The sequence below is a fragment of the Hypanus sabinus genome, chromosome 5 (genome assembly GCF_030144855.1).
Source record: "Hypanus sabinus isolate sHypSab1 chromosome 5, sHypSab1.hap1, whole genome shotgun sequence".
Lineage (NCBI taxonomy): Eukaryota > Metazoa > Chordata > Chondrichthyes > Myliobatiformes > Dasyatidae > Hypanus > Hypanus sabinus.
In genome coordinates this window covers 110419268-110433364 of record NC_082710.1, presented here as the reverse complement: position 1 = coordinate 110433364, position 14097 = coordinate 110419268, and the positions used below count along the sequence as shown (strand labels likewise).

At 43.7% G+C, this 14097-nt stretch overlaps 1 protein-coding gene across 4 annotated transcripts in view; it reads right to left on the bottom strand.

The window, feature by feature from the left end:
* si:dkey-3d4.3 (uncharacterized) overlaps positions 1-808 on the bottom strand; it is a 166408-nt gene extending 165600 nt beyond the window's left edge. For all 4 annotated transcript variants that reach the window (XR_009512271.1, XR_009512272.1, XR_009512273.1 and 1 more), the window contains exon 1: positions 733-808. The gene's annotated coding sequence lies outside the window, so the exon portion shown is untranslated. The remainder of the gene's footprint in view (positions 1-732) is intronic.
* Positions 809-14097: the final 13289 nt, after the last annotated feature.

The following is a 14097-nucleotide window of genomic DNA, read 5'->3' as shown; positions in this document are numbered from 1 at the left end:
TTCTCAATTTTATTTAGAGCCTAGCTGTTTGGTTAAGTTTTCGGTCATTGCCCCTGCCATCTTTTCACATGGCTAGATACAAGGTAGGTGTAGGTGTGTATCTGTGTGTGTCTTTTGTGATAACCCTGGCGCTCAGTGTCGAGGCAGTAATTTGATCATCTTCAGGGTGTAATTAAAAAAAACACAATAAGTTTTGGAAACAAGCCTTAACAGTACCAGCTTACAGTTCACACGGACTTGCTGACGACTCAATACAACCGAGCTTGGGAGCCTAAACAATGATCTAACAGAGCGGCCAGCCTCTGGGCACATATTACATCAGAACCCGGACAGCACCTTTCAGTCGAAGGAAATTGCCCAAAATCTTGCCGTTAAAGCGCTATACTTTCAACTTGCATCTCGAACTTCAATTAAGAAATTCTGGCATGTTATACGTGCGCATTATAGTCAGGACAGCCTACTAAAAGTCATCAGAATGTTTATTAGCAGTATAAACGCATGCGATCCAGTTTAAAGATAATAACATTAAGAAGGATTTGATGGAAAGAAAGTTAACAGTTCCACGCTACCGGAATGAACTAGCGTTGATGTCACAAAGTTGTTACAATTCAGAGTATCCATGTGTTTCCTATCAGGGTGACGTTCCACTCTTCCCCCTCTAATGACCGCTCACTGGAATAAATTCCAAAAAAGAGTACCACACCATAAATAGAGGAGACACACTTCACTCACCCACCATCCGCTCCGTCGAGAAGCTTCAGCACTGAGTAGGCACCGCCCTGTTGCTAATAGAGTTCGTGGCGTGATCAGTGCTGCCCTCTACTGTAGCGGATGGTTAACAACCACGACGGGCCAAGCGCTCTCCTGTTGCAGGCGCTTCGTAGTTTCCGCTCTCTTATGATTGCGATATGAGAACGCGCAGCATGTGGTTGGTTATACTCTCAGGAACGGCAGTTCTAATGCTTATTTATTTCATTGAGATACAACACGGAATAGCCCCTTCCGATCCTTAAAGCCACACCACAAAGCAACCCCGATTTAGCCCTAGCCAATTTATAATGACCTATCAACCAGTATATGTCTTTGGACTTAGGAAACCGGAATATACAGAGGAATGTACAACTTCCTCTGCCGGAATTGAACACATGTCGCCTCTACTGTAAAGCATTGTGCTAACCACTACACTACTGTGCCACTCAGCTGCAATAGATTCCTGAAACACAAATATCCACATTTTTAAAGGAATATATCTGGAAGAAGAAGATGGTGCTGTCTTCTTTGAAAATGTCACTGTTGGAGAACTTAAAGGAAATATTGCAAAAACAGGGGGCAACATCTTTCATCAAAGATTTGCACCACCTGGGCCATGCCATCTTTTCACAGGTACTATCAGGCAGAAGGTACAGAACCTAGAGGTTGTACATCATCAAGTTCAGGAACAGCTACTTTCTCCAGTCATTCTGTTCTTAAACCAATTAGTAAAACCCTAATAACAACAGTTATTGACCACCTTGATCATATCACTCTAAAATGGGCTTTTTTTATTCTCTGTTGGAGTTTCTTGTAAAAATTGTGCATAATATACATAAAATTTATAGTTTTCTCGTGAATGTGGCTTCATCACAATCATTGGAAACCATAGAAAGGGTGCAGAGGAGATTTACAAGGATGCTGCCTGGATTGGAGAGCATGCCTTATGAGAATAGGTTGAGTGAATTCAGCCTTTTCTCCATGAAGCGATAATGGATGAGAGGTGACTTGATAGAGGTGTATAAGGTGATAAGAGGCTTTGATCGTGTGGATAGTCAGAGGTTTTTTTCCCAGAGCTGAAATGACTAGCACGAGAGGGCACAGTTTTAAGGTGTTTGGAAGTAGGTACAGAGGAGATGTCAGGGGTAAGTTTTTTACGCAGACAGTGGGTGAGTGCATGGAATGGGCTGTCAGCAACAGTGGTGGAGGCGGAAACGATAGGGTCTTTTAAGAGGCTCCTGGATGGCTACATGGAGCTTAGAAAAATAGAGGGCTGTGGTAACCCTAGGTAATTTCTAAGGTAGGGACATGTTCGGTACAGCTTTGTGGGCCAAAGGGCCTGTATTGTGCTGTAGGTTTTCTATATTTCTATTATGTGCCGTGTGGTAAAGTGGGCAATCATGGTCTTCCATCTATGACCATGATGTTCTCGGCAAATTTTTCTACAGAAGTGCCTTCTTCTGGGCAGTGCTTTTACAAGACGGGTGGCCCCCAGCCATTATCAATATTCTTCGGAGATTGTCTGTCTGGCATCAGTGGTTGCATAACCAGGACTTGTGATATCAAGTCAAGTCAAGTCAAGTTACTTTTATTGTCATTTCGACTATAACTGCTCCATACTTCAATCCATAAGTAAAAATGAGACAACGTTTTTCAGGACCATGGTGTTACATGACACAGTACAAAAACTAGACTGAACTACGTAAAAAACTACACTAGACTACAGACTTACACAGGACCGCATAAAGTGCACAAAACAGTGCAGGCATTACAATAAATAATAAACAGGACAATAGGACAGTAAGGAGTCTGATAGCTTGGGGGAAGAAACTGTTACATAGTCTGGTCGTGAGAACCTGAATGCTTCAATGCCTTTTCCCAGACAGCAGGAAGGAGAAGAGATTGTATGAGGGGTGTGTGGGTTCTTCATAATGCTGTTTGCTTTGCAGATGCAGTGTGTAGTGTAAGTGTCCGTGATGGCGGGAAGAGAGACCCCGATGATCTCAGCTGACCTCATTATCTGCTGCAGGGTCTTGCAATCTGAGATGGTGCAATTTCCAAACCAGGCAGTGATGTAGCTGCTCAGGATGCTCTCAGTACAACCCCTGTAGAATGTGATGAGGATGGTGGGTGGGAGATGGACTTTCCTCAGCCTTCACAGAAAGTAGATATGCTGCTGGGCTTTCTTTGCTATGGAGCTGAAGGACCAGGTGAGATTCTCGGCCAGGTGAAATTTGGTGCTCTTAACGATCTCTACCGAGGAGCTGTCAATATTCAGCGGGGAGTGGTCGCTCCATGCCCTCCTGAAGTCAACAACATCTCTTTTGTTTTGTTCACATTCAGAGACAGGTTGTTGGCACTGCACCAGTCCTTTAGCCGCTGCACCTCCTCCCTGTAAGCTGACATTGTTTGCACCAGCTGCTCTTAGGACCATCTCCACCTGCTCCCATGCCTTCATGTAACCCTGATCAGGGGGTTAAGTAGGTGCTATACCTTGCCCAAGGGTGACCTGTAAGCCAGCAGAGGGAAGGAGTGCCTCACACCTCCTCTGGGAGAGATGCGTCTCCACTCTGCCACCCACTAATGCTGTTTACATGATGCTGTTGCAGTTATGTCTTTCATTGTTCCTGTGTGTACGTGCATACTGGGCCTCTGTACATCCCTCTGCAACTGGATCCTTGACTTCCTCATCTGGAGACCATAGTCAAAGCAGATTGGAAATAACATCTCCTCCTCACATGCCTGAAGGGTGCATGCTTAGCCCACAGCTCTACTCTCCCTACACTGATGACTGCATGGCTAGACACAGCTTGAATAACATCCGTAAATTTGTACAGTTACTGGCAAAATCACAAGTGGAGGGAAGGAGGTGTAGAGGAGCAAGACAGAGCAGCTGGTCGAGTGGCATCAACACGACAACCTTGCACTGAATGTCAGCAACACCAAGGAATGGACATTAGGGAGAGGAAGTTGGGAGAGCATACGCTGGTCTTCTTTCAGTGGAGAGGGTGACCAGTTTCAGCTTCCTGGTGTCAACATCTCAAAAGATCGATCCTGGGCCCAACATCTTACAAAGAACGGCATGGCAGCAGATAGATTTCATATGTCATCAAAGGCTTCAGCAAACTTCTACAGATGTACCGTGGAGAGCGTTCTAACTGGTTCCATCACCATCGGCTATGGAGGGGTCACTGTATGGGATCGGAAAAAAAGTTGTAAACTCAGCCAGCTCCATCATGGACACTAGCCTTCCCAGCATCGTGACCATCTTCAAAAGGCAATGTCTCAAAAAGATAGCATTCTTTATGAAGGACACCCATCACCTGGGACATAAGAACATAAGAAATAGGAACAGGAGTAGGCTATACGGCCCATCGAGCCTGCCCCGCAATTCTATAAGAACATGGCTCATCTGTCCATAAACTCAGCTCCATCTACCTGCCTTTACCCATAACCCTTAGCTCCTCTACTATTTAAAAATCTATCCAACTGTATCTTAAATATATTTAGTGAAGAAGCCTCAACTGCTTCCCTGGGCAGAGAATTCCACAGATTCACCACTCTCTGGGAAAAACGGTTTCTCCTCATCTCCATCCTAAATCTTCTCCCCTTAATCTTGAGGCAATGTCCCTTAGTTCGAGTCTCACCTACCAATGGAAACAACTTTTCTACTTCTACCTTATCCAGGTGACTCAATCTCTCCTCATAGGTTAACCCCTTCATCTCTGGAATCAACCTAGTGAACCTCCTCTGCACTGCCTCCAAAGCCAGTATATCCTTCCTCAAGCATGGAGACCAGAACTGCACACAGTACTCCAGGTGTGGCCTCACCAGTACCTGTGTAGTTGCAGCATGTCCCCCCTGCTCTTCAATTCAATCCCTCTGGCAAAATTCCATTTGCCTTCTTGATAATCTGTTGCATCTGCAAGCCAATTTTTTTGCGATTCATGAACAAGCACTCCCAAATTCCTCTACACAATTGCATGCTGCAATCTTTCACCATTTAAATAATAATCTGCTCTTCTATTACTCCTTCCAAAGTGGATGATCTCGCATTTACCCAATGTTGTATTCCATCTGCCAGACCTTGGCCCACTCACTTAACCTATCTATATCCGTCTTCAGACTCTCCACATCCTCTGTACAATTTGCTTTTCCACTCAGTTTAGTGCCAACTGCAAATTATTGCTGTGCTACACTCAGTCCCCTCTTCCAAATCATCAATGTAAATGGCAAACAGCTGCAGGCCCAGCACCGATCCCTGCAGCACCCCACTCACCACTGACTGCCAACCAGCGAATCACCCATTTATACCAACTCTCTGCCTTCTTTCGGTTAACCAATCCACTATTCATGCCAATACACTTCCCCCAACTCCATGCATCCGTATCTTATTTATAAGTCTCTTGTGCGGCACCTTGTCGAACGCCTTCTGGAAGTCCACCTGTATACAACATCCACCTGTCCCCCCCTATCCACTGCACTCATCATGTCCTCAAACAATTCCAGTAAGTTTGTCAAACAGGACCTGCCCTTTCTGAATCCATGCTGTGTCTGTCTAATGGAACCACTCCTTTCTAAACGTTTTGCTATTTCTTCCTTAATGACAGCTTCAAGTATCATTGAATGTCCTCGCGTCATTGCTACCATCAAGGAGGAGGTACAGGAGCCTGAAGACACATACTCAATGTTTCAGGAACAGCTTCTTTCTCTCCACCATCTGATTCCTGAATGAACACTGAACCCATGAACACTACCTCATTATTGTTTATCTTTTTTCTTTTTTTGTTATCTTTTTGTACTATCTATTGAATTTATTTTTATTTATTTCTTATTACAATTTATCAGTTTTTTATTATTATTGATTGCAATGTACTGCTGCTGCAAAACAACAAACTTCACAACATGAACACAAGAAATTCTGCAAATGCTGGAAATCCAGAGCAACACTCACAAAATACTGGCAGAACTCAGCAGGTCAGACAGCACCTATGGAAATGAATAAACAGTCAACGTTCCAGGCTAAAACTCTTCTTCAGGACCGGAACGGAAGGGTGAAGGTGCCAGAATAAAAAGGTGGGGGGGGGGGGGGAGGAGGACGAGCTAGAAGGTGATGGGAGGAGCCAGGTGGGTGAGAAAGATAAAGGCGGAAGAAGGAGGAATCTGATAGAAAAGGAGAGTGGACTATGGAGAAAGGGAAGGAGGAGGGGACTTGGGGGAAGGTGATAGATAGGCAAGAAGAGGTAAGAGGTGATTAGAAGAAGAGGGGAGGTGGATATTTTACCAGAATGAAAAGTCGATATTCATGCCATCAAGTTTGAGGCTACCCAGACGGTGTATAATATGTTGCTCCTCCACCCTGAGGGTGGCCTCATCTGGACACGAGGAGGCCATGAACCGACATGTCGGAATAGGAATGGGAATTAAAATGTTTGACCACTGTGAAGTTTTGGTTTTGACAGATGCAGCTGAGGTGCTTGACGAAGTGGTCCCCCAATTTACAGTGGGTCTCACCAATGAATCACTGGACTCGGCAATGGTCCCGGCAGATTGGAAAAATGCTAATGTAACTCCTTTATTTAAAAAGGGCAATAGACAGACGGCTGGGAATTATAGGCCAATTAGCCTAATATCTGTGGTTGGCAAAATGTTGGAATCGATAATTAAAGAAACAGTAACAGGGCATTTGGATAAACATAGCTTAATAGGACAAAGTCAGCATGGCTTTACAAAAGAGAAGTTATGTTTGACAAATTTGTTGGAGTTCTTTGAGGACATAACATATAGGGTAGATAAAGGGGAACCAGTGGATGTGGTGTATTTGGACTTCCAAAAGGCATTTGACAAGGTGTCACACCAAAGATTATTACTTAAAGTAAAAAATCATGGGATTGGGGATAATATTCTGGCATGGGTGGAGGATTGGCTTTCTAACAGAAAACAGAGAGTTGGGATAAATGGTTTATTCTCAGACTGGCAGTTGGTGACGAGTGGTGTTCCGTAGGGGCAGTTGATTTGGAGAAAGGGACTAAGTGCAACGTATCGAGATTTGCTGATGACACAAAGGTGGGAGGGAGTGTAATGAGTGCGAAGGACATTGAAACCCTGGAGGGGGACATAGATAGGCTGAGTGATTGGGCAGACATTTGGCAGATGAAATATAATACTGACAAGTGTGAGGTCTTGCACTTTGGCAGGAAAAATAATAGAGCAAGTTATTATCTAAATGGAGAGAAACTGGAAATTGCTTCTGTGCAAAGGGATCTGGGAGTCCTGGTGCAGGAAACACAAAAAGTTAGTATGCAAGTGCAGCAGGTGGTCAAGAAGGCCAATGGAATGCTGGCTTTTATTGCTAGGGGATGGAGTATAAGAACAGGGAGGTCTTACTGCAGTTGTACCGGGTATTGGTGAGACCACACCTGGAGTACTGTGTGCAGTTCTGGTGTCCATATTTAAGAAAGGACATTCTGGCTCTCGAGGCAGTGCAGAGAAGGTTCACTAGGTTAATTCCGGGGATGGGTGGGTTGATGTATGATGAGAGGTTGAGTAGATTGGGACTCTACTCATTGGAGTTCCAAAGAATGAGAGGCGATCTTATTGAAACATATAAGATTGTAAAGGGGCTTGATCGGGTGGATGTGGGGAGAATGTTCCCAATGATGGGTGAAACTAGGACTAGGGGGGCATAATCTTAAAATAAGGGGATGCCATTCTAAGACTGAGATGAGGAGAAATTTCTTCACTCAGAGGGTAGTAGGTCTGTGGAATTTACTGCCCCAGAGAGCTGTGGAAGCTACTGCACTCAATAAATTCAAAACAGAGATAGACATTTTCCTGGATAAAAATGGCATTAGGGGATACGGTGAGCGAGCAGGTAAGTGGACACAAGGCTAGGTTTAGATTAGCCATGTGATCTCCTGGACCAGTTTTCGATAGCCTGGATGGGTCGGAGAGGAATTTTCCAGATTTTTTCTCCTCAATTGGCAAATCAGTTTTTTTTCCCCCGGGTGATCACATGGGTTTGGGCGGGATGAATAAAAAATAAAATGGGCAGCATGGTGCCCTGTTGGTTGGCACTGTTGCCTTGTGGGATTCAGTGAAAACTAGAGTTAAGATTAGATCAGCCATGATCTTGTTGAATGGTGGAGCAGGCTTGAGGGGCCAATTGGCCTACTCCTGCTCCTATCTCTTATGTTCTTATGAAGAAAAGTCTGCATTGGCAGAAACGAACCCAGCAGATTTGCAGGTGAAGTGTCGCCTCACCTGGAAGGACTGTTTGGGGCCCTGAATGGAGGCGAGGGCAGAGGTGAATAGGCAGCTGTAGCACTTTGGCCACTTGCATGAATGAGTGGCAGGAGGGAAATTTTTGGGTTGCAGGGGGCAATGAACGAATGAATCACAGATAGAGTGATACCTGCAGAAAGTGGAATAGTGGTTGGTGGGGGGGAGGTAAATGTATGTTTAGGGTAGGGTCCCTTTAAAGATGGCGGAAGTTGAAGACGATGTGATGTGTTGGTTGCAGAGACCCAAGGGGTGGTAGATGAAGACTAGAGGAACTCTATCGCAGTTAAGGCAGTAGGAAGATGGGGTGAGTGCAGATGTTCGGGAAATGGAGGAGATGCAAGTGAAAGCAGCATCAGTGAAGGAAAACCCTGTTGTTTGAAGAAGGAGGACATCTCTGATACCCTGGAAAGGAAAGCCTCACCCTCGGAACAGAAGCAGTGGAGATGAAGGAATGGAGAAAAGGAAATGGCATTTTTACAGGATACAGGGTGGGAAGAAGTACTGTCAAGATAACCATGGGATTTGTAGGTCTATGCAAATAAAACAAAGCAAGGCATTTTATGTTTAATGAAAACTATAACGCGTTTTATTGAACTCCAAAACCCAGAAACAAAAGCATACTAAATATCTTTACGTATTAACATCATCACAACAGACCAGCCTCTTCAAGTGAAACCCTAACTCAGTGTTGGTGGTTGTGGATTAGGTGCATTTCTCCCAATTAGGTTAAAAGATGTCAGTTGACAGTTTGTCTCCAGGCAGGGGGTCAGCGAGATCAAGAAAGGGTTGCCAGAAATGGAGCAAGCGAATTTAAGGGCAGGGTGGAAGTTAGAGGCAAAGTTGGTGAAATTGACGAGCTCAGCATGGGTGGGTGAAGCAGCACAAATGCAGTTGTCAATGTAGAGCAGAAAGAGTTGGGGAGTAGAACCAGGGAAGGCTTGGAACATGATTGCTCTACGTTGCCAACGAAGAGGCAGGCATAGCTGGGGCCCATTCCAGAGCCCATGGCTATCCCTTGAATCTGGAGAAAGTGGAAGGAGCCGAAGGAAAAATTGTTGAGGGCGAGAACCAGTTCTGCCACAGAACCTGGGCTTCTGTACCTCCCTCTGCAACTGGATCCTCGACTTCCTAACCAGAAGGCCACAGTCTGTGTGGATTGGTAATAATATCTCCTCCTCACTTATGATCAACTGATGCACCTCACTGCTCTACTCTCTCTATACCCAAGACTGTGTGGCTAGGTATAGCTCAAATGCCATCTATAAATTTGCTGATGTTGGTAGAATCTCAAATGGAGATGAGAGGGTGTACAGGAGTGAAATATACCAGCTGGTTGAGTGGTGTCACAGCAACAACCTTGCACTCAATGTCAGTAAGACAAAAGAGCTGATTGTGGCCTTCAAAAAGAGTGAGACGAGGGAACACACACCAATCCTCAGAGAAGGATCAGAAGTGGAAAGAGTGAGAAATTTCAAATTCTTGGTCAAGGTCTCTGATGATCTAACCTGGTCTCAATACATTGATGCACCTATAAAGAAAGTAAGACAGTGGCTATATTTCATTAGAAGTTTGAGGCTTGTCATCTAAAACACTCAAAAACTTATACAGAGGTACCTTGGAGAACATTTTGACAGGTTGCATCACCATCTAATATGGGGGTGGGGCTATTGCACAGGATCAAAAGAAGCTGCAGAAGTTGTTATATTAGTCAACTCCATCTTGTGTACTAGCCTCTATAGTATCCAAGACATTTTCAAGGAGTGGTGCCTCAGAAAGGCTGTGTCCAATTGTAAGGACCTCCAGCATCCAGGACATGCCCTTTTCTCACTGTTACCATCAGGAAGGAGGTACAGAAGCCTGAAGACACACACTCAGTGATTCAGGATCAGCTTCTTCCCCTCCTCCATCCGACTCTTAAATGGACATTGAACCCATGAACACTACCTCACTTTTTAAAATATATTATTTTTGTTTTTGCACTATTTTTAATCTAACTATTTAATACACACATACATACTTACTGTAATTGATTGATTTACTTATTTTTGTTATAATATCATGTTATATTATCATTGTACTGCTGCCAACAGTGGCATTGGTTTGTTCAAGTTGCAATCAGGAAGAAAACGAAAACACATGATACTTCAATACATATTGTATGAATATCCTTATTATCCATATTTCCTATGTAATTCCAAGTTCGCTAATGATACAAAACTAAGCAGGGTTGTGACTAAGGACAAAGATGTAAAGAAGTTTCAAGGGGATTTATGAAAGCTGGGTGATTTGAGCATCGTACCGAATTCGAAAGGTCGAATACAGGCTGAATCAAGGTGGTACGGCCCAGGCCCGAGATCGTATCAAGGCAATTGAACCCAATGTTTATACGTTGATTTAGGAGCCAGGCCAGATTGAAAAGGTCAGGCTGTCAGGGCTCAAGGTGACGGATGGGCCAGATCAGTTCTCTGCTCTGTGACATTTACTGAGCTACATGTCTTGGTCGCAGAACACTATTCGCTTGCGGTTACTGTTTGCATGGTTTGATTTTTATCCCCTCTCCGCACTTTGGCTGTTAGGTGGTCTCTTTTCATGGGTTCTTTTGAGTTTCTTTGTTTCTTGGCTGCCTGTTAGGAGATGAATCTCCACGTTGCATGATGTATACAAACTTTGATAATAAATGGTCTTTGAACTTTGGGTAGCAAGAGTATTTGAAATGTGGAATGTGGGAAGATGTGAAGATATCCACTTGGATCTATAAAACCAAAAATAAAGAAAGTATTTGTTAAAATGGTGAAGGATTGGATAGTATTAATATTCAAGGGCACCTAGATCTACTTGAATGTGAGGTATTGAAGGACAATGAGGAAATACAGCAGATGATTAGGAGTGAAATTGGTATGTTAGCATCTGCAGGATGTTCTATTGTGATTGATGAAACCATCCCTGGAGCATTTTTCTGCATAATAAACGATATAAAGACCATTGAGGGAGTGCTATATTCACTAGACTGTTTCCAGGGATCATGTATTTGCTGCGTGGGGGAGATTAACCTGTGGCCTGGTACAGAAACACCAATGCCTTTAAATGGAAAATCCTACAGAAGATACTGGATTCAGCCCAGTACATCACGGGCAAAGCCCTCCAAACTATTGAGCACATGTAACACTGTCATAGGAAAGCATCATCAGAGATCCCCACTGCCCAGGTCATGGTCTTTGCACACTTTGCCATCAGGTAGCAGGTACAGGAGCTTTGGGACTTACACTACCAGGTTCAGGAACAGTCACTACCTCTCAACCATCAGGCTCTTGGATAAAAGGGGATGACATCACTCACTTGCACATTGAGATGTTCCTACTGCCAATGATCTCACTTCAAAGACTCTTTATCCCATGTTCCTGTTAATTAATGCTATTTATTTATACTTGCATCTACAGAGTTTAGTGACTTCTGCACTCTGGTTGATCTTTGATTGATCCTGTTATAGTTACTATTCAAGTCAAGTCAAGTCAACTTTTATTGTCATTTCCATCATAACTGCTGGTACAGTGCATAGTAAAAATTACACAATGTTTTTCAGGACCATGGTTTACATGACACAATACAAAAACTAGTCTGAACTCCGTAATAAAAAAACAGAGAGAAAACTATACTAGATTACGGACCTACACTGGACTGCATAAAGTGCACAAAAACTGTACTGGCATTACACTAAATAATAAACAGGACAGTAGGGCAAGGTGTCAGTCCAGGCTTTGGGTATTGAGGAGTCTGATAGCTTGGGGGAAGAAACTGTTATATAGTCTGCTCATAAGAGCCCGAATGCTTCGGAGCCTTTTCCCAGATGGCAGGAGGGAGAAGAGATTGTATGATGGGTGCGTGGGGTCCTTCATAATGCTGTTTCCTTTGCGGATGCAGCGTGTAGTGTAAATGTCCGTGATGGCGGGAAGAGAGACCCCGATGATCTTCTCAGCTGACCTCACTATCCGCTGCAGGGTCCGTAGATTTCTGTAGATTTGCTGAGTATTCTCACAAGAAAATGAATCTGAGGTTTGTATATGGTGACATGTGTGTATTTTGATAATAAAACTTACTTTGAACTTTAGAGTTAACTGAACGAGAGGAGATGTCATTAGAATTTATAGGACTTTTTGGGGTAATTTAGGTTTCATTTGGAAAAGTAGTAAGGGTTTTATTTCCCAACTCTCTACACCACACTCCAGTCCAGTGGGTGGCAGTAATGCACCTTTAAGTTAGACTGCCAACTGCAATTAAAAGTCAGAAAAGGAAGAAGAATTTACAAAATTGTTAAGGAGCTTGATAGAGAAGATGCTGGGGGTGGGGGGGGGGGGTGTTTACACTGACCCTGGAATCTAGGTGCAAGAGATAGTGCATAGACAATTCAACAGAAGAAGAATCTCATTAGAGTGCATCAATTTCTGGAATTGTCTGTGGAAGCTCAGTCAAAACAGAAATTGATAGGTTTGTGGATGTCAGAATCACAATCGGGTTTATTATCACTGACAGACATCGTGAAATGTTGTGGCAGCAAGACAGTGCGAGACATACAAAAACTGTAAGTTACCATATACAAAACATAAATTAGTGCAAAAACAGAGCAAAATGTCGAGGTGTTATTCATGGGAAAAAAGGAAAATAATGTTGAGATCAAAGATCAGCCATAATCCTGTTGAATGGCTGAGCAGGTTCAAAGGTCCAGTTGGCAATTCCCTGTTCATTTCTCATGTACTAACTTTCTTATTTCTCCATAAGTGGCATGGCTCTTAGAGAAAGAGATGTCTTCAGCTGTTTGCCAGATACATATTTTACTGATTATCAGCAAAACTAACAAAATCAGGTCAAGACCATTATCTTGACTGTCCCAATAGTCTAAAGGTTGACTGTTTATTTCCTCCTCAGATGCTGCCTCAGCCTCTGAGTTATTTGTTGCCTCAGATTCCAGCACCTTAATAGCATGTTGTTCAAGCACAATAGAGGGACAGAGTGTGCAGGTGTAATTCAATCCTATTTTAAAGTCCTAAAGTCTTCACTTTCATAATGCCTTTATAAAGTCTTTGTGCATGTATATCGGAAGCTACCTCTGTAAACTTACACTGCATAGAGATCATATTTTCACACTTATGGGTGAGGGAATATGATCATTACACTGTGCTAAACTGGCAAAGACAGTTTTCATAACAAGTGTGGAGGAGATTTATGTTAGAAAAAGTGCAGATGGACAATTCTTTATGATTACAGGGACAATCAACATTTCACTTCTAAGTGGAAAACTGAAATGCCAGAAAATCTCAATAGACTGTGGACTTCATGAAGTGGAAATCAAGAGAACACATATCAGACCTTCAGCCTTCAGATTTCAGATTCAGATTGATTTATCAGACAGTATGTACATTGGAACATCCCGTCTCAAGTGTCCAGACTTTGTTTATTGGGCTTTGACTTGCAGATTTCTGATGGAATTTTGGGCTTCGATTTTTTCTATCAATTCCCCCTTCCCCCGATCAGCTGATGATGGTACCTTAAACTCCAAGCTCAAAATAATTGCGGGGTCGGCAGTGGAAAAGTGAGCAGTTTCAAGATTCTTAACATCGACATCTCAGAGGAGCTATCCTGGGCCCAACATATGGATGCAATTGTGGCGACCCACTTCCCAGCGCACTCGAACCGGCTCACAAAGTAGCGCACGCCGGCATTGAGGCCGGTCCCAAAGAGGGCGCCAAGCCTGCTTCACCAGCAAGGGGAAAAGCCCGCGCACGGGACGGGACTGTGAATACGCGCCCCCTGTAGCATTCCCGCCCAGGGAGGGTGGGATCAGGAAGGCTTTAAAGCGAGGCTGTGAACTTTGAATAAACCTCTTTCGCAACTGCAGCTCACCGACTACGTGTCGTTATTTCAGCGCTGTGTGTAGCACACTGCTACACAATCACAAAGAGGCACACCAGCAGTTCTGGAGTTGGAGGAGATCTGATATGTCACCAAAGGTTATAGAAAATTTTGACTGATGTGTAAGCTGGAGACTGTTATAACTGGTTGCGTCACTGT